We start from the raw sequence: 27,319 nt of genomic DNA on the forward strand, positions 1-27,319 counted from the left end.
CACGTGGTTCAAGAAGGCGACACACCACCACCTTCTCAAGGGCAATTTGAGATGGGCAGCAAATGCTAATCTAGTTTCAAACATGTACAATGCCAGGACATGTTCATTTTGCCTGTGGAGGAAAGGTGCCTGCATTATGAATATATGTAGCTTCTTGCAAGTGTAAGTGAGCTACATTGTGAGCCTGAACGATAATCATAAATTGGTTGTTAGTGTAATTCAGTGGTTCCCAACCGCTGTGCCACAGTGCACTAGTGTGGTATGAGAAGGGTGCAAGTGCATCATGGCTGCCGGCACTCCTGCACATGCGTTCTTTCATCAAACCATCTGACAAGCCCCAGTCATTTGGATTAAATTCCCTTCAGTCAGGTTGACCAGGTAGATGTGTTTCTCTGTATTCACAGGAACATCAATGTAAATGGTCTCCAATTTGCTATTCAAGACCAATCTCTGCTGATTCCAATATGATCTCCTCGCACCTGCTGCATTGAAAAAAATAAACTCTCTCCGGTAAATGGAACGAGATGTAGAACACACAATTGTCCATTTCCTCTCTTTATTCAAAATGTTCATGGGCCCACTCTAGATCAGATGAAAGTAAGTTTATCTCTTTTCCACATTCAATGACTCTGCTTCTGTTTTCTCAGCTCCCTGAGTAAGTGCAAGTTGCGTTTTGCCTCCTGACAGCATTCACCCACTCATTCGGAGCACCAAGACTGGTCTACCTCCGAGGATTTCTTCTGCAGTTCCACAGAGCCATTACTAAAAGCAGCCCAGTCAGTTTGTCATCCATGTCGGAGATGATAGTGAAAATGTTATCTGTATTAATACATACAAACCGCCAATTCACCCAGCAAGAGTTTTCATAATTAACACACATGGGACCCCCTTTAAATGCGAACAAATTTTAAAAGAGAACAGTAGTTATCCAAATGGTGTCATCCTGGTAAAAAATAGCGATTCTCAGATTTGTTGTATCTTCTGTTTTAAATACAGAAATAACACAAGTCGCCTTTCAGTCATTTGATAATGTTACCCCACCTATTTTTTCAGCATGGTTGGATGCAGTCTTTTTTACTGACGCAACCCATGTCAGATATTTGTTAAAGTAAGTTTTCAGTTTGAATATTTTCCTGATTATTTGACAGATTAATTCCTCCCCTCAGATATCTCTCTCCATTCTTCAGACTCACAATCCTCATCCACCAATAAATTCTGCCCCAAATGTCTCACAACAGAATGTTTTTCCTTCTTTCTAAGCTCAAAGCTGTGCTCCAGAAAGTCCACTTCCATTTCTGTCCACGTTAGCATTTCCCTCTCTGGTCTGAAGTCCAGTAAAATCAGAGATGTCCTTAAACAGACAAAGGAGGGAACCTTCCCCAACAGACACCATAAGGCTGTTTCATGACCAGTTCTTGCCCATCATCTGCTTCTGGGAAATTAGGAGGACCCCATTTGGAACTGAATCGTTCAGTTTCATTTACTCTTCATTCCAGCTGGAAATTGTCTCGTCCTCCCAGGTTCAGATATAGGAATATAGAATCTTGCAGGTCTATTACCTTGAATGCGGATGACACAAAGATAAACCGGGTGGTTAATGGTGAGACTGAGTGCCTTGGGTTACAGGAAGATATAGACGGGACAGTCAAATGGGCAGAAAAGTGGCAGATGGAATTTGAATATATTCAAGAGGCGGCTGGATATAACGCTTGGGGAGAATGGGATCAAAGGCTATGAAGAGAATGGGATCAAAGGCTATGGGGAGAAAGCAGGATTGGGCTACTGAGTTGGATGATCAGCCATGACCGTGATGAATGGCAGAGCAGGCTCGAAAGGCCAAAAGTCCTCCTACCATCTTCTATGTATCTATGTATCCTGAAAAAGGAGGAGCAATTTAACAATCATAGAATCATAGAATTTACAAAGCAGAAGGAGGCACTGGCCCTTGGAAAGAGCACCCTACCGAAGCTCACACCTCCACCCTATCCCCGTAGCCCCATCTAACCTTTTCTGGACACTAAGGGCAATTTAGCATTTCCAATCCACCTAACCTGCACATCTTTCGACTGTGGGAGGAAACCGTAGCACGTGGAGGAAACCCACGCAGACACGGGGAGAACGTGCAGACTCCACACAGACAGTGAACCAAGCCGGGAATCGAACCTGGGACCCTGGAGCTGTTAAGCGACTGTGCTAACCACTGTGCCACCATGATGCCCAAGGAAATATTCAATGAATGGCACCACACAAGGAGGTCCTGAGGAAGAAAGAGACCTTGGCGTGTTTGTAAATAGATCTCTGAAGGCAGAATAGGGTGATGAAAAAGGCATATGGTACACTTGCTTTTATCAATCGTGGCAAAGATTACAAAAGCAAGGAAGTCACGTTGGAGTTGTATAGAACATTGGCGAGGCCACAGCTGGAGTATTGTGTGCCGTTCTGGTCGCCACATTTGTAGAAAGGCTGTGGTTGCACTGGAATGGGGGCAGAGGCATTTCACCAGAGAAGTTGATAAGCTTGGGTTGTTTTTGCTGGAGCAGAGAAGACGGAGGGTTGAGCTGATTGAGGTGTACAAGATTATGAGTGGCATGGCAATGAACAGCTGTCCCCCTTAGTTGAAGGGTCGGTTACAAGGGGACACAAGTTCAAGGTGAGGGGCGTGAAGTTCAGGGGGGAATTTGAGGAAAAACATTTTTACCCAGAGGATGGTGACGTTCTGGAGCACGCTGCCTGAGAGGGTGGTAGACGCGGGTTGCCTCACATCCTTTAAAATGTACCTGGATGTGCACTTGGCACGTCTTAACATTCACGGCTATGGGCCAAGTGCTGGCAAATGGGATTAGGATTGGCAGATCAGGTGCTTTTCATGTGGTGGTGCAGACTTGACAGGCCGAAGGGCCTTTTCTGCTCTGTATTTTTCTGTGATTCTGTGATATCTGTACAGAGAAATCATAGAAAGGTTACAGCACAGAAGGAGGCCATTCAGCTCATCTTGTCCATGACAGCCCCAAGGACACCCAGGTGCCCTTTTCTAATCCCACCTTCCTGCACCCGGTTCATAGCCCGGCAGATTGGAGCACTTAAGGTGCAGATCCACTACCTTTTAAAGGAGTTTAGGGTCTCTGCCTCCACCACCAACTCAGGTAGCGAATTCCAGACTCCCACCACCCTTTGCGTAAAAAAGTGTTTCTGCATTTCCCCTTTACACCTTCTGCCACTTATCTTGAATGTATCCAAAAGGTGACACCTCCAACACTGCAGCACTCGCCCAGTACCGTACTAGAATGTCAGCTTTGATTTTGTATACAAGACCTGGAGTGAGTCTTGAGCCTTGTGACCTGGTGACTCAGAGGCAGGAGTGCTGCCAAATAAGTCACAGTTGATGCGCCTGATGTATTTGTGGCTGAGTTTAGCTCTGGGAAACAGAATGGTAAGTCAGAGAAAACAACAATTAAAACATTGTCGAGTTCAATTCAAGAATAAAAATACCACCAAAGAATCAAGTTTGAAAGAATGCAGAACTGAAAAATTGCAAAAGTAAGTGAGGCAAGCAGCACAGTGGTTAGCACTGCTGCCTCATACAGACAGGGACCCGGGTTCGATTCCAGCTTTGGGTGACTTTCTGTGTGGAGGTTACACGTTCTCCTGTATCTGTGTGGCTTTCCTCCGGGTGTTCCGGCTTCCTCCCATGGTCCAAAGATGTGCCGGTTAGGTAGGCTGGCCATGCTAAATTGCCCAGAGTTATCAGAATAGGGCAGGGGAGTGGGCATAAGCAAAGTGTTCTTTCGGAGAGTTGGGTGCAGACTCGATGGGCCAAATGAATTCCCTCTAACTATAGGGATTCTATGGAAGAGATCCGACTCAAAAAGAAGTCAGAAAAAATAGAAATCGGCCAACTGACTGGTAAATTTTAAAATATGCATTGCAGCAGAAAACAAAACAAATGTAAAAATAACAATATAACACTTCTGGTCTCAAAGGGGCCACTGTGCGCCACATGAGTATGTGTATGCAACGAGCAATGATGTGATTAGGGTTGGCATTTGTCATTCAGAAATTTGGCATTCTTGCATCTGTCCGGATGAGTACAGGTAAAAGGTACAGTAAAGTCTGCTGCTGACGTCATCCCCGCGCATGCGCAGGGGGGTGTCACCTCCGCGTCGGCCATCGCGGAGACCTGCACGGCCAACATGGAGGGGAAAGAGTGCCCCCACGGCACAAGCACGCCCACGGATTGGTGGGCCCCGATCGTGGGCCAGCCCACCGTGGGGGCACCCCCCCCGGGCCAGATCGCCCCACGCCCCCCCCAGGACCCCGGAGCCCGCTCGGGGTCCCGCCGGTAAGGGAGGTGGTTTAATTCACGCCGGCGGGACCGGCATTACAGCAGCGGGACTTCGGCCCATCGCGGGCCGGAGAATCGCAGGGGTGGGGCCCTCCAACCGGCGCAGCGCGATTCCCGCCCCCGCCAAATTCTCCAGCACCGGCGATTCGGCGGGGGAGGGTTTCACGCCCCCCCCCCCCCCGGCGATTCTCTGACCTGGCAGGGGGTCAGAGAATCCCGCCCCTGGTGGTGATTTAACCTGAGGATCACCACACCTCAAGCGAAGGGCAAGGTTGAGAAGGTGGAGCCTTCATGAACGACCTCAGCCGGTAAGGGAATTGAACCCACAATGCTGGCCTCGCTCTGCATCACGAACCAGCTTTCCAGCCAACTGAGATGAGTACAACCCAGCCAACAAATCTGGTGTGCAAATAAATTCAAAACTTAAAAAAGGTGACATTTGATTAAAAAAAGAGCTGGCAATACAAAATATCAGGATGAGGAACATAGAAAGGGCAGTAAGAATGTGAAAATGGTGAATACCAAAAGGGAATAAAAGTGAAAAACATGTGAAGGTAGGAAACAGCAAGGGTGTTGATAATCAGGAAGGCGGGATTACAGAGGGCACCTCAGTGTGCTGGCATGGACAAGATGGGCTGAATGGCCTCCTTCTGTGCTGTAACTTTTCCATGATTGTACATGATTGTGGGGCTGTTTAGCACAGGGCTAAATCGCTTACTTTTAAAGCAGACCAAGGCAGGCCAGCAGCACGGTTCAATTCCCGTACCAGCCTCCCCGAACAGGCGCCGGAATGTGGCGATAGGTGCTTTTCACAGTAATTTCATTTGAAGCCTACTTGTGACAATAAGCGATTTTAATTTCATTTCATGTGGAAGGTAAGAGGATAGCTCTGAGACAGGTTGGGCTACGTAGAGATGAGGAGGAAGTCAAATTGTAGAGGATGAATGTACGAGTGATATTAAATGATTCCTTGGTTTGTTTTAAACAAAGGATGGTGGAATTGAGAACAATGGTCCACTTGACAAAGACATGCAACAATGCCAGAAACAACAATATAAAAATAAATGGCTCTGAAAAATCACAGGAAAACTTAAGCGAGACAAGTCAGTGGAGCGTTACTGTACATTTCCTCTGCTATTGAAAGGAATCAGAGCTGGAGCGATGCAGGCCACAAATTTTGGATCCTTGGAGAATAAGCAATTTACCTGCATGTTTACCTTCAGCGATTAATGTAGACGGCCACCCAGGTCCGGTTGCATATTCCCCTCTCCTAATTTATGGCCATTCAGATAATAGAGTGCCTTCCTGTTTTTGCTACCAAAGTGGATAACATCACATTTATCTAAATTATACTGCATCTGCCATTCATTTGCCCACTCACACAACTTGTCCATATCAGTTATTAATCAGTTGTGGCAAATTCCTAGGGTCGGATTTGCACAAAGAGGTAGGTATCCCATGTCCAGCACACTCACCTAGGTATTAAGTTCCCCTTTACATGCTACTTTTGTTCTGGGGGCAGGGGAAGGATAGAGTCAAGTCCAGCAATTATTTTCTAAACCTCACCACTCACAACTCCTCATCTCCTCCCCTTCCCACCCTTACAAATGCATTGACTCTTACAACAAGCCACTCAGTTCAAGAGAAATTAGGAACGGGCAAAAAATGCTGGCCTTGCCAATGATGCCTATAAACCATGAAAGAATTAAACAATCTTACCTATGGATAGACAGCAAGAGCTATGTTGATTAGGGGGGAAAAAAACTTCTCACTAAAACAGCTTTCAGTCATACACACTCTGTTATAACCTGCGTACTTACCATTGGCTGGGGACTAATGACAATCCCACAATCCTGTGGGAGTATGAGCTTCCCCAATGAGGGGGCGGAGAAACCATTGGTAAACTCCTAGTATAAATAAAGCTGGCCAGTTTAGGAACCAGCAGGAAGGAGTATGCAGCAAGGGAAGTTGTTGTTATATATATATGTTATTGTAAATAAATGTTTTACTTTGTATCCTTAAAACTCGTGCTGGATTCTTCGTGGCCCTCACAAAACTGGCGACGAAGGTTAAAGTGAATAGCTGTCTACACTGCTGAAGCCACCTCCCTGGATTTTTGTTTGATACAGGTTGGAAGTTGTTTTCTATTATACCATGCCTCTGTACGGACGTTTGGATGTTTTTGATGCTGCGCTGGAAAGCTGGAACCAGTACACACAACGGATGCGTTACTATTTCCGGGCAAACAATATCACCGAAAACGAGCGCCAGGTGGTCATATTGCTCACCGCCTGCGGCCCACATACGTTTGGGGTGATTAGGAGCCTTACGTACCCAGCTGCGCCGGACACCAAAACGTTTGATGAACTTGTGAATATAGTGGGGCAACATTTTAACCCAACCCCGTCCATGATAGTCCAGCGTTACCGGTTTAATACCGCTGAGAGGACCCCTGGAGAATCCCTTGCTGATTTTCTATCCAGGCTAGGCAGGATTGTGGAGTACTGTGAGTCAGAAATGTTACGCGACCATTTGGTTTGCAGTATTAACAATGCGGCCACCCAGAGAAAGTTGCTAGCTGAGCCAACATTGACTTTTCAACAGGCCATTCAAATAGTATTGTCCCGAGAGAGCGCAGAACGAGGAGTGCAGGAGCTACAGGGAATGGACGTGCATGCCTTGGGGCGCAACCCCTTCCGTCCGAAAATGTCCCCCCGCACTCTTGCGGTACCTTGGGCGAGGCAATGTCTGGACTGACGCCACTGGCCGTCGAACATTCCTCCCCGAAGGGAGCCTTCTCCAGAACCAATGGATGAGGAGCCATGTCCGTGTCAGACTTGTAGGCGCCGACCCCGTCGGGGATGGCGGTCCTGGGGGCACCAGAGGCGCCGTCGTTCCGACCGAAACTGGGACCAGCCCAGGGGCCGTAACTGGGACCAGCCCAGGGGCCGTACCTTCCATGTGAATGAACCTGCGGCGACTACTCCTGAGGACGTGGAAACGGAGAACGACTGCCTGCAGTTGCATTGTGTGGCAGCTCCCCGTGTGGCCCCCATTAAGGTGACAGTATGGGTCAATGGCCACCCGCTTGAGATGGAGTTGGACACTGGAGCAGCGGTCTCTGTGATCGCCCAGAGGACATTCGACCGCATCAAGCAGGGTATACAGACCCTTACATTAACCGACTCACAGGCCAGGTTGGCCACCTACACAGGGGAACCACTGGACATTGCAGGAACTACAATGACCCCTGTTGTTTATGGACGCCAGGAGGGGCGTTTCCCACTTATCGTGGTGCGCGGCCATGGGCCCAGCCTGTTGGGTCGGGACTGGTTGCGCCATTTGCGGTTGCAATGGCAGCACATCCTCCAAACAGTTTCTGAAGGGTTGACTGAGGTGCTAGGACGATACCCAGATGTATTCCAGCCTGGTTTGGGGAAAATAAAAGGGGCCGTAGCCCATATCCAAGTCGAACCAGGAGCCACGCCGCGCTATTTCCGGGCGCGCCCGGTGCCTTACGCCTTGCTCGAGAAGGTAGAAGGGGAGCTCACTCGTTTGGAGAGTTTGGGTATCATCAGGCCCATCCATTTTGCTGACTGGGCAGCACCAATTGTACCTGTAATGAAGCCAGATGCCACAGTTCGCTTGTGTGGCGACTATGAACTTACAGTGAATACGGCTTCCCGACTCGACCGATATCCAATGCCTCACATAGAGGATCTCTACGCGAAGCTTGCAGGTGGACTCTCGTTCACAAAATTAGATATGAGTCACGCCTACCTGCAGTTGGAGCTGGACCCTGCCTCCCGACCATATGTAACGATTAATACACACCGGGGCCTGTATGAATATACACGGTTGCCCTTTGGAGTATCCTCTGCCTGCGCAATGTTTCAACGTGTTATGGAGGGCATTTTGAGAGGTTTACCACGTGTTGCTGTCTACTTAGATGATGTTTAGATTACAGAGACTTCGGAGCAGGAACATTTGGAAAATCTGGAGGCTGTCCTTAGACGCCTTTCGGAGGCTGGAGTCCGTTTACGTCGCACAAAGTGCGTATTTCAGGCAAAGGAAGTAGTCTACCTTGGTTATCGGGTGGACCGCGAAGGTTTGCACCCCGTCGCAGAGAAGGTGCGTGCAATTCAACAGGCCCCCGCCCCAACTGACACTTCGCATCTTTGTTCTTTTCTTGTTCTCGTAAACTATTACGGGAAGTTCCTCCCCAATCTGGCAACTACGCTGGCCCCTTTGCACCTTCTGCTAAAGAAAAATCACACCTGGGTTTGGGATCAGCCGCAAGAAACCGCTTTCCGGCGGGTAAAGCAACAATTGTCGTCGTCTGGGTTACTAACCCACTATGATCCTGGAATGCCTTTGCTCGTCACGTGTGATACATCCACGTATGGTATTGGGGCCGTCCTGTCCCACAAGATGGAGAACGGGGCCGAGCGACCGATAGCTTTCGCGTCCCGCACATTGACTGCAGCGGAGAAAAAGTACGCGCAGATCGAGGAGGGGGGCCTGGCAGTGGTTTTTGCGGTGAAACGCTTCCACCAGTAAGTGTATGGCCGCCATTTCACTATCGTGACTGATCATAAGCCTCTGCTGGGACTTTTCAGAGAGCAGCCAATACCATCCATTGCTTCTGCACGGATCCAGCGCTGGGCTTTGTTGCTTGCTGCATACGAGTATTCTCTGGGGCACAAACCAGGTACGCAGATAGCAAATGCCGACGCACTGAGCCGATTGCCTTTATCGACCGGCCCCATGTCGACCCCCACGACCGGTGAGGTGGTTGCAATCCTAAATTTTATGGACACCTTGCCTGTCACGGCATCACAGATCCGTGAGTGGACCCAGATGGAGCCAGTCCTGTCAAAGGTTCGGCACATAGTCCTGTGTGGTGGGCAGCATAGACAGCTCCCAGGCGAGTTGCGGGCATTTTCCTCCAAGCTGTAAGAATTCAGCGTGGAAGACGGCATCCTCTTATGGGGGAAGCGCGTGATTGTCCCGTAAAAGGCCAGGAGCTGATACTAACCGACTTGCACAATGGGCATCCAGGTGTGACCAAAATGAAAATGTTGGCCCGGAGTTATGTCTGGTGGCCAGGACTCGACACCGACATTGAGAAGGTAGCCCAAAAGTGCTCCATTTGCCAGGAGCATCAGAAGCTTCCGCCGGTCGCGCTCCTACATCACTGGAAATGGCCAGGGCGGCCTTGGCCACTCTTGCATGCAGATTTCGCAGGCCCTTTTCAAGGATCCATGTTCCTTCTATTAATTGACGCCCAGTCTAAATGGCTAGAGGTGCATAAGATGCAGGGGACAAGGTTCTGCGCAACAATTGAAAAGATGCGTTTGTCGTTTAGTGCGCATGGCCTCCCCGAGGTGCTGGTCACGGATAACGGCACTCCATTCACGAGTGAGAGTTTGCGAAGTTCATGAAGATGAATGGCATACTCCATTTCCGCACTGCCCCTTACCACCCGGCTTAAAATGGGTTGGCAGAGCGCGCAGTGCAGACATTCAAAAGAGGCAGTCTTCCGGATCAATGGACACGAGACTGGCTCGCTTTTTGTTTATGTATAGGACCACCCATGCGGAGACTGGGGTCGCTCCCGCAGAACTCCTAATGGGCCGGAGACTTCGCACCCGCCTTAGTATGGTTTTCCCGGACATTGGCGCGAAAGTATACCGCACACAAGAACGGCAGGGACAGGGATTTTCTCGGCATCGGCCGATTCGGCAGTTTGCGCCCGGTGACCCAGTGTTCGTTCGGAATTTTGCTGGTGGTGCCCAGTGGGTTCCTGGTGTAATCTTTCGCCAAACGGGCCCTATATCTTACCAGGTGCAAGCCCAGGGTCGTCTCCAGCGCAAACATGTAGACCACGTTCGGTCCAGAAGACTATCCCCTCAAAAGATTCCCCGCCCCCGGAGCTCATTTCTACAGCCGCAGAGACCAGAGACAAGGGAAGGTAGTCCTCACATTCTTCCACTGGTGCCTCACTCAAAGCCTGCGCAGGTCGTTACAGAACCGAATGGGGATAGAGATGCTGACATGACAGAGGCAGCAGACTCTGACTCCGAGATGGAGACACAGGATGCATCAGAGGGGAAATCCTCGGGTCCACGGGCCGTGGATGTACAACTGTTGCGCCGTTCATCACGGATGCGCCGGTCTCCGTCTCATTACACGCCGCCTGATCCAGCGCCACGTGCAAATGGTGTCCGGCCTGCGGCAAAACGAGTCCGACGCCCTCCTTCACCAGGGTCTTCGGTGGATTCCTTGGACTTTGGGGGGGGGGGGGGGGGAGGGATGTCATAACCTGCCTACTTACCATTGGCTGGGGACTAATGACAATCCCACAATCCTGTGGGAGTATGAGCTTCCCCAATGAGGGGGGGCGGAGAAACCATTAGCAAACTCCTAGTATAAATAAAGCTGGCCAGTTTAGGAACCAGCAGGAAGGAGTGTGCAGCAAGGGAAGTTGCTGCTGCTGTTATATATATTATATATATATGTTATTGTGAATAAATGTTATTACTTTGTACCCTTAAAACTCGTGCTGGATTCTTCGTGGCCCTCACAAAACATTCCTAACAATGAAACCGATTCAAAGGGCAACACAGTGGTTAGCACTACTGCCTCACAGCACAGAGGACACGGGTTCGATCCAGGCCCCGGGTCACTGTCCGTGTAGCGTTTTCACATTCTCCCCATGTCTGCATGGGTCTCACTCCCACAATCCAAAGAAGTGCAGGGTAGGTGGATTGGCCACGCTAAATTACCCCTTAAATGGGGGGGGGGGGGGGGGGGAAATTGGGTACTCCCAATTTTTTTTTAAAAATCAATTCAAAGCTTTTAAGGCTTAAGTGGTTGAAACTTGTTGGTTAAAAATAAACTTTTTTTTTCAGGGCCAATGTCAAAAACAGTTAATAATTTAGTAGCCTATTTAAATTTAAATAAAGCTGTGAGCTTAGAGTCCCTGTGAGACACCTGTAACTTTTAAAACTCAGCAAAGCATTCATAACGACATAAGCATGGCTTGTAGAAAATATTCACAAAGACCTCGATTGAAACAATATGAATAGAAGGCCATTTTTTCCACCCGACACCAGATGGCCTGTCAATCAAAAAAATCCCAAAGATATTTTTTAAACTCTCAACGACAGCTTCAGCTTGTCTGATGATTACACCTAAATTGACTTTATCCTCCCTTCAACAGCATTTACATGTACTCCATTAATTTGTGACTTCAAAACTGAGTTAGCAAGCCTGGACCACCTAAATAGCCCTTTGCCTCTGTTTTTGAAGCAGAAAATAAAGCAACATTTGGGCTTCAAATGTATTACCTGCAGAAGGCTAAAAATGGCTACCCCACAACCAAGTGGTTTATTGTTCAGATGCATTACAAAAAATGCTTGCAATTATATGGTGTTTTACTTCTGCATGAAAACATCACAAAGCCCTTCACGTAATTAATTTGTTCGGAATTCCAAAAGTATTATGTTAACTGGAATTACCAGTCATTCTGCTTTTTATGGTTTGCACAAGGGTGGAATATTGACAGCCTCTTTAAATAGTTCTGGAGGAACTTTACTTTCAAGCTGAACAAGAATATTGGTTTAAGGATGGTACAGTTCAGAAAACTCTTCCACAAATGGCAGTTGTTGCTAGAGCCAATTATTAATCTTAAATCTCCGATTGGTAGATTTCTGTTAACCAGGGTATTGCAGGATATGTTTGAGCAGTTCGATCACAGAACAGCCATGACATCATTGGATAACGCTCAACAGACTAAAAGTTCCTATATCTCATTTGGAGGATGGCATCTCCAACATTTCACTGGACTGTGCATTCAAGTCCTCCTTGTAAAGTGGGAGGAGTATCACCAGCAGGGCCATACAATATAGCACTTAGACTCGCAAGGCCGCAGGTTTGATGCTTGGGTTTGTGTTGCGTAGGCCAGGCATTGTCAAATTCAGGGGCACGACCCGCAGGTGGGTTGCGGGCGGGTGTCGGGAGGGTCGCAGAGCAGTCCATCGCGACGCTCCCGATCGCGCAAATCCGCAACAGCCGGCTTTTAATAATGCCGGCTGCGAGCGGCCTTCAAAAAGGCCAGGAACAGATAAAGAAAATTCGGCCCCAATGCGCATGCATACCGATGATCGGGCACGCATGTGCAGTGCGGCCGCATTTCTTTTTATATGGTCGCAGCCTTTATTTTCAAGTTCGGGGGCCAAAGAGACCAAAGGGACCATTGGGGCCAAACGGACCCAAAACCTTTCCTCCATTTTTGTCAGCAACAAACAAGGTAAGAGAAAATGGTGGGTCGCGCAGGTCGGCCGGCGTGGGCCGCAAAGGTCGGCCAGCGTGGGTCGCAAAGGTCGGCCGACGTGGGTCGCGAAGGTCAGCCGGGTTGGGTCCCGAAGGTTGGCTGGTTGATAATAATGGGTCCCCGGAAAAAAAGTTAGAAAAACACTGGTGTAGGCAGATCTAAGCCTGGCCTGCGACTGAGGCACTGCAATATCAATTACTGCAAGTCGGTGAAGGTTGGGTTGGGAAGGGGTGGTGATGTGAGGAAGCAGAATTAGGGGAGTCATGGTAGCATTTACTGTTCCTAGTAGTCGTAGTATGACAAAACCCGCTAGAAGTGTCTATTTGTGAATGTCAAGTAAGGATAATATTACTGAAGTAACACACTCACGTGATCAGGATATCCAGGCTTAGTCTAGTTGTTTCTTTGAAAGATTGGGGGACCACTAATTACTTAGTCTGTCACGGTCTTCAGAACCAGCAGCAAAATTAGAAAGGAAAAGCATTTTTTTAATGCAAAAATATGCAAGTAGCCATTCATCAGAACATTCAGCTTGCATGAGTCTTTGAACAGGAATTAAATTGGTAACATTTCAAGTTTAATAAAAGAATTAAAATGCTACTTATCTATCAGTAGCTCCTTGGCGACTGCAAGGGACATAAACTGGTGCAAATCGCAATGTGCAAGTGGACTCGCTATCGTTTGGAAAGGGTTAGCCATGTTCTGCTTGAGAAACGAATTGCAGTGCAGTTCTCATGAAGTAGAGCCTCTTTCTTTAACTGAGTGCAGCATCAATGCCAGTAGCAGTGTTGAAGGAAAATTGTACGTCACTGAATTGGCATTTTATTGTTGTACCTGCCCACTTATCTGTGAGTTTTTGTCACTCTCTTAGATTGTTAACCCTACGTTACATTCAATTTATCATGTGCCATGCACTCCTTATTTGGGCATCACCATTCTGTCAGGCCTCCCGGATGGACACATATTAAGCAAGCAGGTATAGGTTATCACTGGCCCCCAGTCAAACCTGTAGCTCCACACTTCAACCACCAGATGGAGCCTCAGAAGCTGCAGACTGCTAAACCCAGAGCACCACTATTGAGACAACACACCACACGCTGAGGGCACGATCAACATCCAGAGTTTCATCGAGGAAAAGAAAGTCAGACTTACATTTAGAAAGCACCTTTCATGACCACAGGACGTCTCGATGTACTTTATAGTCGATGCCACAAATTTGAAATGTATTGTCCTCATGCAGGAAATGCAGCAGCCAATCTGTGCAAACTCCCACAAGCGGCAATATGATAATAACCAGATAGCTCTTTTTTGTGATGTTGATTGGAGGTGTAAATATTAGCCAGGATACCAGGGATAACTCCACTGCCTTTGTCTGAAATGGTGCCATGGGATCTTTTACATCCACCCGAGCAGGAAGATGGGAGCTTGCTTTAACTTCTCACCTGAAAGGTGGAAGACCTATGACAGTGCAGGGCTTCCACTCTGCTGCATTGGAATGTCAACTCCATTTTTGTGCTCGAGCCCTGGATTGGGACTTGAACTAAGCATTACGGCCTAGGTTTTGGCCATGACTTGAGAGCCTCTCCGTCATGGTGAAAATGGTGGCTGTGCCCGTAAATCTGCACCCCCGCCCTCGAATTTGGAGTTGGGCTGGGGATCGGGCACGCACAGAGGGCAGCTGGTCATTTACATCTTCAGCTGACCGCACTGAAGTGAAATTTTGATTGCCTGAGAGTTCATCCATCTGAGGGGGCACTTTGGCTTAATTCGAAAGAAAGCATTTTCAACAGTGCGGCATTCCCTCAGCACTTGCATTCGAGTTTCAGCCTAGATTTTGACCCCAGGTCTCGAGTAGAACAAACACACAATCTTCTGACTCAGAGTAAGAGGGGTACCACTGAGCAAAATGGCTGACAACAAAACAATTCAATCAAAAATTGCACCAGTTTGAGATTTCAGCCTTCTACGCATTACATCTCTCATGTGTATTTTTCTTTACTGCCCTCCCAAGTACCCTGGCAACCTCTGAATGCCAACAAGAATGTTTGCCATGCTTTGAATGTTTCAAAGCTGCGATCAGTGATGGCTGTCAAAATTTGAGACTGTCAAGATATTTTTCTGAAGATTTAGAGGGCTAAATCACACCGCTCCACAAAGGCCTTCAATAAGATGCTCCCTAATGGACTAATGAGTAAGACCAAAGAATGTGGAGTCAGGGGGCAGGTGGCAGAATGGATTACGAGCTGGCTTCAAGGCAGAAAAATTAGAAGGCGGCAACAAAGCATAGTTATTCAGAGTGTCAGAATGTGGAAAGTGGTGTTCGACAAGTCGCCACTATTCACAATTTACATTAACAATTTGGCCTTTGGAATCAAAAACACATCTTCTAATTTTGCAGTAGCAACAAATTGGTGAGGGTGGGATAGTCAAAACTGAGGACAACCAATTGCAGGAGGTCATTAATAAACTATCAGAATGGGCAAGTAATTGGCAATCGAAGCTCATCACTGATAAATGCGAGGTAATACATTTTAGTAGGGAGAATGGGAAGGTCACTTGACAGATCCAAGTCCGAATGGGTGAGAGCAACAAAGGGATGTCAAGGCATAATGCATCGATCACTAAAGGTTGGGCTACAAATTAGCAAGGCCAGATTAAAAAAGCAAACACTTTATATTTTAGAACGATGGAATTGAAAAGTGCATTAGTGACGCTAACTTATACTGAACCTAGTATTTTGTGCAGTTCTGGAAGGCATTTTCTGAAAAGGAGATAGAAGCACTGGAGAGGGTGCAGAGAACATTAAAATGATGTCACCAGAAATGTGCAGATATTGATTTCAAGAAAGGATTGAATCATCGTCAATGAGGAGTCCCAGAAAGGAGTCAAAAATAGTTTATTTATTTCTTACTCCGCTAGGAAATACAATAACATAGCAACAGTCCAAGTAATAGCCGGGACCATCCTGAGATGCTGGTTCCTATCCTGGACCTGCCTTTATCTCGGGGAATTAGCGATCCCACTGTTGGGCCTCCACCCCGTAGAGGGAGAGCTCGTACTCCATGAGCCCCACCAGGAGATCAATCGGGTCATCCTCGTGGGTCTCGTGCAGTTTATAACAGATTGACAGACCGGGACCATTTCTTCATAAGAAAAAATGGCTGAGAGGTGACATCGTCCCTATCGCCATTGTCTGCCACAATGCTCGACGCCTCGAACGACACCTTCTTTCCCACCAAGATCACCACCCCTCGATTTTTGGCATCCAGCCCCGAATGAAACACCTGACCTACCCACCCTTTCCTCAATCTTACCTGGTCTGCCACCTTCAGGTGTGTCTCCTGGAGCATGACCACATCCGCCTTCAGCCCCTTCAGGTGCGCGAACACGCGGGCCCGCTTGACCGGCCCGTTCAGTTCCCTTACATTCCAGGTTATCAGCCGGATCAGGGGGCTACCCGCCCCCCTCCCCCGGCGACTAGCCATAACCCCTCCTCGGCCAGCCACGTGCCCGCATCTCACACCCGGCCCGTTCCCCACGGCGGCAGACCCCCGCCTCGACCCGCCCTGCCCCCCACTTGTTCCAGCTCCCCCTTGACCACAGCAGCAGCAACTCGATTCCCCTCTCCCACCCCCCCTCCCCCGGCTCGGACCCATCCTAGCTGTTTTACTCCCCCCATTGCACTTCCGCAAGTCAGCTGACTCCTGCTGACCCCGGCCACTCCCGCCTCTCCTTCGACTCCTCCCATTGTGTGACACACCCTCCTCTTCCATTCCCCATCCGCAGGCTCTCCACCTCCCCCTTCCATCCCAAGCGCGGGAAACAACCCTCGCTTCCCCACCCCGGCCCCGCCCCCTCCAGTCTTCAGCGCGGGAAAAAGCCCGTGCTTACCACCTGCCCGGCCCTGCCGCCTCTGACACAGTTCCCTCGCCCCCGACTCAGGCCTCCCCCTCCCCTGTGGGGCCCCATCACACTGCCGGCCATCCACCCCTGTTCCATTTGCTTACCCCCCTCCAAGAGTCCCCCCGACCTACCCAACCAAAACAGTGCCCAACCCGCCCTAACCACCCTCACCCAACCAGTAAGAAAAAAAACAAGAGCAAAGGACCCCCCTCAAAAAGTAACATATCAACCGCAATCCCCAAACGCCCATCCCGACCCTCAATCTGTGTCCAACTTCTCGGCCTGAACAAAGGTCCACACCTCCTCCGGAGACTCAAAATAATGGTGCCGGTCCTTGTAGGTGACCCATAGTCGCGCCGGCTGCAACATGCCAAACTTCACCCCATTCCTATGCAGCACCGCCTTCGCTCGGCCCTCCTCTTCGCCACTTCCGCACTCCAGTCCTGGTATATTCGAACCTCCGCGTTCTCCCACCTGCTGCTCTTCTCCTTCTTGGCCCACCTGAGCACAAGCTCCCGATCAGCGAACCGATGAAACCGCACCAGCACCGCCTGCGGAGACTCGTTAGCCTTGGGCCTCCTCGCCAGCACTCTTTGGGCCCCTTCCAGCTCCAGGGGCTCCTGGAAGGACCCCGCTCCCATCAGCGGGTTCAACATGGTGACCACATAGGCCCCAAAGTCCGGCCCCTCCAGCCCCTCCGGGAGGCCCAGAATCCGCAAGTTCTTCCGCCTCGACCGATTCCCCATCTCCTCGAACCGCTCCTGCCATTTCTTGTGGAGCGCCTCCACTTTTACCGCCAGGCCTCGGATCTCGTCCTTATTGTCGGAGATGTTTTGTCGGGCCACGCGGATCGCCACCCCCTGGGCCGTCTGGGTCTCCAGCAGCTTATCGATAGAAGCCTTCATCGGCTCAAGCAGGTCCGCTTTAATCTCCCTAAAGCAACGCTGGATAACTCCTGCGCCCACTGCATCCATGCTGCCTGGTCCCCACCCGCCGCCATTTTGTTCTTCTTCCCTCGCACCTTCTTCGGGTCCAGCGCCACAATTTTAGTCGCCCCACTCCTAGTAAAAGCCATATACTGTCGGGGAACTGTTGTACTCTCCTTCCCACAGCGGGAAACGTCGAAATAATTCCGTTGGGGGCCCTGAAAAGAGCCCAAACGTCTCAGTTTTTTGTGGGAGCTGCCGAACGTGCGACTTAGCTCCGCATAGCTGCAACCGGAAGTCCCGCCTGCAATCAATATTAAGAAACATGGAGGAATCCAGCGTCAACCTTGGTGCAGAGTGTGTCCCAAAGTTTGAAGCCCACCCTTTCCAGAAATTAATTGGCGTCAGTCCAACAACATGCCTGTGGATCCAACCATGAAGAAGTATCTGAAAGCCAATGTCTCAGCTTCCACTGCAGTACAAACAGAGTCTGAGCGCTGCAGTGAAAGCTCGGACTGTTCTTGTGCAAACTCAGCTTGAGAATACAAGCGTACAAAAGGGGCTTGTAGTTTGTCATTGCAATCCAGCAATCTGTCCTCCAACAGGTCCCAAGGTTTCCTACAGCACTGCCTCAGGAAAGAGTGACCATGACTCCACAGGGAACCCGGGAAGTCAGGCTTTCATGATTCCACTCTTGCCACTCCACTCCTTATTGCCAATCAGCCAACTAGCCCAGACTGCTGACATCCAAAAAAAATTAGAACTGTCTGAAGTCTGGTCTTCAGAGCTATCCAAGGCTATCCTCCAAGACGCCCTTACAATCACCTCCACTGATGGTCAGTAGCCTTCCACCAGCCATTCTGCTGCTAAGGGATAGAAAACAAAGAGTAGTGGGGACAAGTTGTGTTTCGGACTGGATTTAGTGCACAGCGGTGCTCGGCGAGGATTGGTATTAGGACCACTGCTCATTTTGAAGTTAACAATATGGATTTGGGTGTCCATGGAATTTCAGACTCACAATCGTTATGGAGCACAAGGCGGCCATTCCGGCCATCGTGACTCCATCAGCTCTCCAAATGAGTATGATGAATTAGTGCCATTGCCCTGCATTTTCCCCGTACCCTGCACATTGTTTACATTCAAAAACAAGGATGTTATGCTAAACCGATCTAAAAACACTGAAGCCTCAGCTGGAGTGTTGATTTAATTATGAGCTCCACTAAGAAGGATGTCAAAGCCTTGGAGATGGTGCAGAAAGATTCACTGGAATGGTGCAGGGGATGACAGACTTCTGTAAAGTGCAGAGACTGGAGAAGCTGAGGTTGTTCACCTCAGACCAGAGAAGTTGAAGGAGAGATTAAACGAAGGTATTCAAATTCATTGAAAATGTTAAAATCTGTGGGCTGGATTATTCCGCTCCGCCCGTCGCAAAATCGTCACGGGCGAGACGCAAACAATGGAAAAGTCCATTGATCTCGGGTAGGATTCTCCGGTGGCCGGAGAATCCCGCCCAGTGGAAACAGTTTCTTCTTGGCTTAATAACAACAATCTTTATTAGTGCCACAAGTAGGCTTACATTAACACTGCAATGAAGTTACTGTGAAAAGCCCCTAGTCGCCCCATTCCAGTGTCTGTTCAGGTACACAGAAGGAGAATTCAGAATGTCTAAATTGTCTAACAGCACGTCTTTCAGGGCTGTGGGCGGAAACCGGAGCACCCGGAGGAAACTCATGCAGACACGGGGAGAACGTGCAGACTCTGTACAGACAGTGACTCAAGCCATATCGAACCCGGGTCCCTGGCGCTGTGAAGCAATTATTGTTATTATTATTACAGTGCTAACCACTGATACAGCGAGTGGTTGTGACCCGGAATGCTCTATCTAATGGATGGCAGAAGCAGATCCAATAGCAACACTGAAAACAGAATTGGATAAATATTTGAAAAGGAAAAGTCCATCGGCCATGAGTTGCCTGCCCTTTACAAACCCCGTCTGGTCCAAATCGAGGACAGGGAGGGTGCCAGCCGTAGCAAAGGAATTAAAGAGGTTTGTGGAGCAGATGGGGGCAGTAGACCCATGGAGGTTCGGACGGCCAAGAGAGAAGGAGTTTTCTTTTTTCTCCCATGTCCACAAAGTATACTCTCGGATCGACTTTTTTTTTCCTGAGCAGGGCTCTACTGCCGGGGGTGGTTGATACAGAGTACTCAGCAATCGCGGTGTCGGATCATGCCCCACATTGGGTGGATCTACGGGCTAGTATGGAGGAAGGGCAGTGCCCGTTATGGAGGTTGGATGTGGGGCCATTAGCAGATAACGGGCTGTGTGGGCGGTTGAGAAAGTCCATCCAGAACTATTTGGAAATAAATTATATGGGGAAGTCTCGGTAGCAACAGTGTGGGAAGTTCTGAAGGCAGTGGTTAGAGGGGAGTTAATTTTGATACGGGCCCATAGGGAAATGGTGGGACAAGCAGAGAGGGATAGGTTGGTTGGGGAGAAACTCCAGGGGGATAGGAGATATTCGGAAGCCCCAGATATGGGGTTACTGAAGGAGCGGCAGTGGTTACAGGTGGAGTTTGGGCTGTTATCTACAGGTAAGGCGGTGGAACAACTGAGGAAGGCAAGGGGAGCGGCATACGAGTATGGGGAAAAGGCCAGTAGAATGCTAGCACACCAGCTGAGGAAAAGGGAGGCGGCCAGGGAGATAGGGAGAGTAAAGAACAGAGGTGGGAAAGCGGTCCTGGACCCAGCGGGGGTGAATAAGCTGTTTAAGGACTTTTATAGCAAGTTATATGAGTCGGAACCCCCAGCTGGGGTGGAGGGGATGAGGCAGTTCTTGCGTCAGCTGAGGTTCCCAAGGGTGGAAGAAGAACTGGTGGAAGGGTTGGGAGCCCCAATTGAAACGGAGGAAATAATGGAGGGGCTGGAGGTCATGCAGTCGGGCAGGGCCCCGGGGCTGGATGGCTACCCGGTGGAATTCTCCAAGAAGTTCTCTGAGATATTGGTCCCACTACTGGTGAGGACATTTATTAGAACATACATAGAACATACAGTGCAGAAGGAGGCCATTCGGCCCATCGAGTCTGCACTGACCCACTTAAGTCCTCACTTCCACCCTATCCCCGTAACCCAATAACCACTCCCAACCTTTTTGGACACTAAGGGCAATTTAGCATGGCCAATCCACCTAATCTGCATGTTTCATGGCCAATCCACCTAATCTGCATGTTTTTGGACTGTGGGAGGAAACCGGAGCACACATGAGGAGAACGTGCAGACTCCACACAGACAGTGACCCAGCGGGGAATCGAGCCTGGGACCCCTGGCGCTGTGAAGCCACAATGCTATCCACTGTGCTACCGTGCTGCCCTAGCAAGGAGGGAGGCAAGGAGAGGGGAGTCCTTCCCCCAACAATTTTGCAGCCCTCAATCTCATTCATTCGGAAGAGGGGAGAAGGACCCCGAGCAATGCGGGTCATACAGGCCGACCTCCCTATTGAATGTGGATGCCAAACTGCTGGCTAAGATATTGGCCACAAGGAGAGAGGACTGTGTCCCGGGGGTGATTAGGGGACGACCAGACGGGGTTTTGTAAAGGGCAGGCAACTCGCGGCCAATGTTAGAAGGCTCTTAAACGTTATCATGGTGCCTCCTCAGGGGAGGGTGGGGGGGGGGGGGGGTGGGGGGGGGGGGGGGGGGGGAAGAGAGATGGAGGTGGTGGTTGTGATGGATGCGGAGAAGGCCTTTGATCGAGTGGAGTGGAATTATTTGATGAGAAATCTATTTACAGATCGTAGCTTCCCTAGCTTGAAGGATTAAGAGGGGAAATTTGAACTGCAGGGAATGGCTTGGATATCTGCAGGAATGGGATTTTCTGAGAAGGCAGGTTCTGACCTTCCCGCTTCTACCACCACGGGGGATACAGGACAGGGTAGTTTCCAGAACATGGGTGGGAGACGGGAAGGTATCAGATATCTACAAAGAACTTATGGAGTCGGAGGAGACTCAGATAGAGGAACTAAAGGGCAAGTGGGAAGATGAGCTAGGGGGAGAGATAGAGGGGAGTCTGTGGGCGGATGCCTTAAACAGGGTTAACACATCCTCATCATGTGCCAGGGTTAGCCTGATACAATTTAAGGTAGACCACTGGGCAGTCAAGTTTTTTTGGGTAGAGGACAGGTGTGCGAGGTATGCTGGAGGACCAACAAATCATGTCCACATGTTTTGGGCATGCCCGAAGCTTAGAGGGTTTTGGCAGGGTTTTGCTAAGGCTATGTCCACGGTACTTAAAACACGGGTGGTGCCGTGGGCAGCACGGTAGCATTGTGGATAGCACAATTGCTTCACAGCTCCAGGGTCCCAGGTTTGATTCCGGCTTGGGTCACTGTCCGTGCGGAGTCTGCACATCCTCCCCGTGTGTGCCTGGGTTTCTTCCGGGTGCTCCGGTTTCCTCCCACAGTCCAGAGATGTGCAGGTTAGGTGGATTGGCCATGATAAATTGCCCTTAGTGTCCAAAATTGCCCTTAGTGTTGGGTGGGGTTACTGGGTTATGGGGATAGGGTGGAGGTGTTGACCTTGGGTAGGGTGCTCTTTCCGGGAGCCGATGCAGACCCGACGTGCCGAATGGCCTCCTTCTGCACTGTAAATTCTATGAACTATGATATCCAGGATATCGGGCAAGGAGCGCAATCATTTCATTCCATTGACCCTAAAATTAGTAGCATCATTTATAGATCTATTCATTGAGGTCACCGGGCAAAATTGATTCCATTACTGCTGCTTCTCTGAGACTCTGATTCTCAAGGCACTGCTTGTTCCTTCCTAATTCATCCAGTCATGCATCATCCCACAGTGCTCTTTACACTGTGGGGTACAATGCAATTCATAATTCAGTAGCACAAAAAGACAGAGATAACAGGGGGACGAAAGTGAAATAGAATCGGATCTTTGGAATGTCGGAAGAGTCGGGAATCCAGGGGGCGAAAGAGGCTGCCGTTTTGGCCTTTGCCTCGCTGGTAACCCGGAGACGGGTTCTGCTAATGTGGAGGGACTCGAAGCCCCTGAAATTAGAGACCTGGATTAGTGCCATGGCTTGGTTTCTCAGTCTCGAGAAAATAAAGTTCGCTGAAGAGGATCAATGTCAGGGTTTGTCCGGAGGTGGCAGCCGTTCGTCGACTTTCTCTGAGAAAATTAAAATGGCAGCAGAGGCATAAATCTAGGGGGGGGGGCTATTTTTTCATTGTTGGGGGTGCGAAGAACGTGATAGGGATGGAAATGTTTTATGTACCATGTTTATGTGCTGTTATCGTTATTATTATAAAAACTTCAAATACCCTTATAAAATGTTGTGTTTTTTTTTTTTAATTTATGCTTTCATTATTGGCAAGGGATTGGAGGAGGGTGACTGACAGACCCCAAGGGTTCACATGTATCTCTTAAATGGGTAAAGGTCTTTACCCAGAGAGTAGTGGGGGCATGGAATGCACTGCCTGTGGAAGTAGTTGAGTCGGAAACATTAGGGACCTTCAAGCAGCTATTGGATAGGTACATGGATTACGGTTAAATGATATAGTGTAGATTTATTTGTTCTCAAGGGCAGCACGGTAGCATTGTGGATAGCACAATTGCTTCACAGCTCCAGGGTCCCAGGTTCGATTCCAGCTTGGGTCACTGTCTGTGCGGAGTCTGCACATCCTCCCCGTGTCTGCGTGGGTTTGCTCCGGGTGCTCCGGTTTCCTCCCACAGTCCAAAGATGTGCGGGTTAGGTAAATTGGCCAATGATAAATTGCCCTTAATGTCCAAATTGCCCTTGGTGTTGGGTGGAGGTGTTGAGTTTGGGTGGGGTGCTCTTTCCGGGGGCCGGTGCAGACTCAATGGGCCGAATGGCCTCCTTCTGCACTGTAAATTCAATGATAATCTATGATTAATCTAGGACAAAGGTTCGGCACAACATCGTGGGCCGAAGGGCCTGTTCTGTGCTGTATTTTCTATGTTCTATGTTACTTGGCAAGACAGCAGCACAGGCTGCGAATAGGAAATCCACTACTACTGAAGCAAACATTGTGACTAAGGAAGGCTTTATCTTAACATTCATTCGTTCACTCAGGATATCGGGCAAGGAGCGCAATCATTTCATTCCATTGACCCTAAAATTAGTAGCATCATTTATAGATCTATTCATTGAGGTCACCGGGCAAAATTGATTCCATTACTGCTGCTTCTCTGAGACTCTGATTCTCAAGGCACTGCTTGTTCCTTCCTAATTCATCCAGTCATGCATCATCCCACAGTGCTCTTTACACTGTGGGGTACAATGCAATTCATAATTCAGTAGCACAAAAAGACAGAGATAACAGGGGGAAGAAAGTGAAATAGAATTGAAAGTAAAGGCTGTGGGTCTCAGAATGTCAGCCTTAATGTACCCCCCCCCCCCCCCCACCCTCAAGTGTAATCTTTAAAGTCACTGTCACAATATTAGGATATGCAGCACAGACCTGGCGCAGTATCTAGAACAATAATAATTATCCTCTGCACACGACTACCCTGTGCTCACAAATCACAGCAATCGTGATCCTCTGAGCATGGTCATTTTAGGAGAAATGTCAGATACAAAATCTGGAATCCCGACCTTAAAATACTGTTGCGGTTACGTCAAGGAGACTAAGAGTTACATAACCAAGGGAGACAGTTGGAGTTAAGGTAAAGATTAGCCAGGATATAATTGAATGGTAGAACAGGTTACGTGGGCAATGACCCAGCTGCTAATGGTTGGGACAATCTTTAGATGAAAAAAGAGATATTGGGCGCGAATTGTCCGCTGCGTCCTGCCAGAATCTAGGTGGGACATGCCAGGTAAATCCCACAAGAGGCCTCTTCTGGGATTCCTGGCAGTCGTTAGGTCCCGCGAGATCGAACAAGATCTCTGGAGTCATTGTTAAGTGAGCTTAACAAAACTAACCAGCCCTCGAAATCTATCGGCCTCGTCGATGAGACCCAACCGGGTGCCGTTTAACACTGGTCTCCACAAACGGGGACCAGGCTGAACGGCATTTTAGCGGTGGGGAGAGATCTCCCAAGCCAGCAGTGGCCCCCAAGTGGTCGACCTCTGGGCAGGGTGGTACACTGTCACTGCTGATGCTACCCGGACACCATGGCACTCCCAGGTGCCAGCTTGGCACTGCCAGGGTGCCCTGGTGGCATTTTTCCCATGCTAGGTATCGGACCCAGGGGTGCCCTGCCCATATTCTTTACGCAAAGAGTAGTGAGGCCGTGGAATGCCCTACCTGCTACAGTAGTGAACTCGCCAACATTGAGGGCATTTAAAAGTTTATTGGATAAACATATGGATGATAATGGCATAGTGTAGGTTAGATGGCTTTTGTTTCGGTGCAACATCGTGGGCCGAAGGGCCTGTACTGCGCTGTATTGTTCTATATGAGGTGGGGTGCGTGGGGACTCGAGGACCCTCAAACAGGTGGGTTGGGGCATTTGGGGGGGGGGGGTCGCATCGGGGTGCCACGATCGTTTCCTGCACTAGTGATCAGAGCTCCTCAGTGCAGGAAATGCGACTGAGAGCGGCCTTGGTGGGACTTTGAGGGGTCGCATCAGGGTGCCACCGATCTCTCCCTGCACTAGTGATCAGAGCTCCTCAGTGCAGGAAATGCGAATTTGGTGGGGCATTCCTTGCCATGGTCCGAAAAAGTAAAAGAATCCTGGTCGATTGTGGGGTCATTCCTGGCGCTTGGAAACCTTTTATTTCCTGTTAAATTGTGCCATTGGAATACAGTATCGATATTATTGAAATGGTGTATTCATAGTCAGGTAGATAAGTTCCCTGTACCCTCCACAACTGAATACATTTATATGGTTCACAGTTATACATAGTTAGTTAACATAGCTGATCAAACCTAATAACAAGTGTTCTGACAGGCCTGGGCATTCTCAATGCAAGAATGTTGTTTCCTCTGGCTGGGAGATCTAGAACAAGTAGTCACAGTCGCAGGATACAGGATCAACCATTTGGGACTGAGAGGAGGATAGATGGCTTCACTTGGGAGGATGGTGAACCTGTGGAATTATCTACCAGAGAAGGCTGTGGAGGCCAATCACTAAATATATTTAAGGAGGGAATACATTTCTAGAATTTAAAGCTGTCAATGGATGTGGGGAGAGTACTGGAATATAGTGTTGAGAGGAAGGATCGACAATGATCATGTTGAATGGTCGAAAGGTTGAATGCCCTGCTCGTGTTCCTATTTTCCATGTATCCAACTCAGTAAAATAGGCAAAGTTGTTGGACTGAATTACAGGATAAGGAGCTTCAAACTAATTCTTAAGAAAGAGTAATTTCACAGTTGTGGGTTATGGGACATGACATCAGTGATTACAGACTTGGCTGAAGAATTCAGAATAGAAATGGACAGATTATCGATCGGACAGGGAGTGAAATAATATGGTCTTTGCTGAAGCAGCAGCATGATAAAAAAATCTGAACAGAGGTCCTGAACATCAATCAATACACTGGATGAGCAAGGTAGGTTTAGCGGTATTTCCTTAATCAAACCTTCTTACACACTTAAATCAATATTCTCGGTCTTAACAGAGAAAAAAGCTGCAATTTCAACATCATTATCTGTCAACAAGAAATATATAACAATAGCAGGAACAACTGCATTAATCAGAAAAGCAATGTTAAAGGCAATTTGTAGCGACTGGATGGATAATTCATCACTATTTTGCCATACTTTTGTCAATATATTATTTAACAGAAAAAAGGAAATTAATGTTTCTCCATAATGCACTGAATTACTGCTTGAAATTTTGGTCAACTCATTACAGGAACATGCCCTTTTAATTCTGTTACGATCCCAGCTGATCTACATTTACTTTATCAATTCCTCTTAGTATTTTATATACCTCAATCAGATCCCCTCTCATTCTTCTAAACTCCAGGGCAGCACAGTGGCGCAGTGGGTTAGCCCTGCTGCCTCACGGCGCCAAGGTCCCTGGTTCGATCCCGGCTCTAGGTCACTGTCCGTGTGGAGTTTGCACATTCTCCCCGTGTTTGCGTGGGTTTCACCCCCACAACCCAAAGATGTGCAGGGTAGGTGGATTGGCCATGCTAAATTGCCCCTTAATTGGAAAAGATTAATTGGGTACTCTAAAAAAATGTTTTTTAATTCTTCTAAAATCCAGCGAGTACAAGCCTAAACTGTTTAATCTCTCTCATATGTCCTGTGTGGATGAGGAAAAAGGACTGTAGGGAGGATCAGCTAGCTGACCATTGCACCGTGGTACAGGAGAGCAAAAAACAAGTGGTAGTTGCAGGGGATTCTATAATAAGGAGAACTGATAGCATCCTTTGCAAGCAGGACTGAGAGACCTGCATGGTATGTTGCCTGCCCAGTGCCAGGGTGAGGGACATCTCGAGCTGACTTGAAAGGGTATTGGAGTGGGAGGGGGAGGATCCAATTGTTGTGGTCCACATTGCGACAAAGAACATAAGCAAGTCTATGAAAGGGGACCTCCTTGGGGATTATCAGGAACTAGGGACAAATTTGAACATCAGGTCCTCAAGGGTTATAATCTCGATTATTACCCGAGCCATGTGCAAATTGGCATAGGGATGAGAAAATTAGGGAAGTAAACACGTGGTTAAAGGAGTGGTGCGGGAAAGAGGGGTTCCATTCCATGGGGCACTGGCATCAGTATTGGGACAGAAGGGGTCTGCATCATTGGGATGGTCGCCACCTGAACTGATCTAAGGCCGGTGTTGTCATGGAAAGGATAAATAGGGTGGTCGCAAGGACTTTA

General features: G+C 48.8%; 1 protein-coding gene across 2 annotated transcripts in view; it reads right to left on the reverse strand.

Annotated features, from left to right (window-relative positions):
* fam135b (family with sequence similarity 135 member B) overlaps positions 1-27,319 on the reverse strand; it is a 607,420-nt gene that overhangs the window by 469,832 nt on the left and 110,269 nt on the right. Inside the window, exon 1 of one of the 2 annotated variants that reach the window (XM_072468262.1) lies at positions 13,050-13,374. The exons of the other annotated variant lie outside the window; for it this stretch is intronic. The gene's annotated coding sequence lies outside the window, so the exon portion shown is untranslated. Of the gene's footprint in view, positions 1-13,049; positions 13,375-27,319 lie in introns of those variants that run through there. 2 annotated transcript variants of the gene reach the window in all.

The sequence above is a fragment of the Scyliorhinus torazame genome, chromosome 11 (assembly GCF_047496885.1).
Source record: "Scyliorhinus torazame isolate Kashiwa2021f chromosome 11, sScyTor2.1, whole genome shotgun sequence".
In the NCBI taxonomy this organism is placed as follows: domain Eukaryota; kingdom Metazoa; phylum Chordata; class Chondrichthyes; order Carcharhiniformes; family Scyliorhinidae; genus Scyliorhinus; species Scyliorhinus torazame.